This window comes from Oryx dammah, unplaced genomic scaffold (genome assembly GCF_014754425.2).
Source record: "Oryx dammah isolate SB20612 unplaced genomic scaffold, SCBI_Odam_1.1 HiC_scaffold_13, whole genome shotgun sequence".
Lineage (NCBI taxonomy): Eukaryota > Metazoa > Chordata > Mammalia > Artiodactyla > Bovidae > Oryx > Oryx dammah.
This window is the reverse complement of record NW_024070197.1, coordinates 51,454,691-51,455,431: the sequence shown is the minus strand read 5'-3', so window position 1 is coordinate 51,455,431 and position 741 is coordinate 51,454,691.

Genomic DNA, 741 nt, shown 5'->3' with positions numbered 1-741 from the left:
TGCCTAAACCTCAGCTGCAAGGTTTGCTCCTCTGAGTAACCCCCACCCCCCATCCCCCTCTGCAACCAGCGGCGACCCTGTGCAATTTCGCCGCGCAGCACTTGGCTGCTGCCAGCTGCCCAACACGTTCCGGAGAGCTGGGAACTCGGGCTCCTGCCTGCGGATTTATGGTCCAGGAAATGCACTTCAAATTGGTCCCAGGATACCCGGATCCAGGAATCAGACACCATCTCTTGGGGGTGGGGGGTGGGAGTGTGTGTTGAGAGAGACCTAATTACGCCTGAGAGGCGATTCCACTTTGTTCCCCCAAAGCGCAACGGCTCACGGGATGGAAGGGGGCTACCTGTTGGCCGGGGTGCAGGGGATGAACGGAATTTGGGTGTCTTTACTTCAAGGTTTGTGCGTAGCTGGACTTTCTCTTAATTTATGGGGAGGGGCCAATGGCCAAATACCAGTTTTCTAAGGCGAGCATCCCCTTTCCCCCACATGTGGACCCAAATCGCCAGTAAGGAAAAAGGAAGGATTATTTGTCATAGAGAAAACCACCTGTGGTCCGCCGAGAGCCTCTCCAGTCAAGTCAGGGCCAGGCGTCCCAGGCAGGAGTCGGGCGAGAGGGGCGAGGCGCGCTGTGGGCGAGGCGCGCGGTGGGCGAGCCGAAACACGCGGGGCGCCCCTGGCCTGCCCAAGGCCTACGGCGCCCGGCTTCACCTCGCGGCTCCCGGGAGGGGGCAGCGAGCGCCC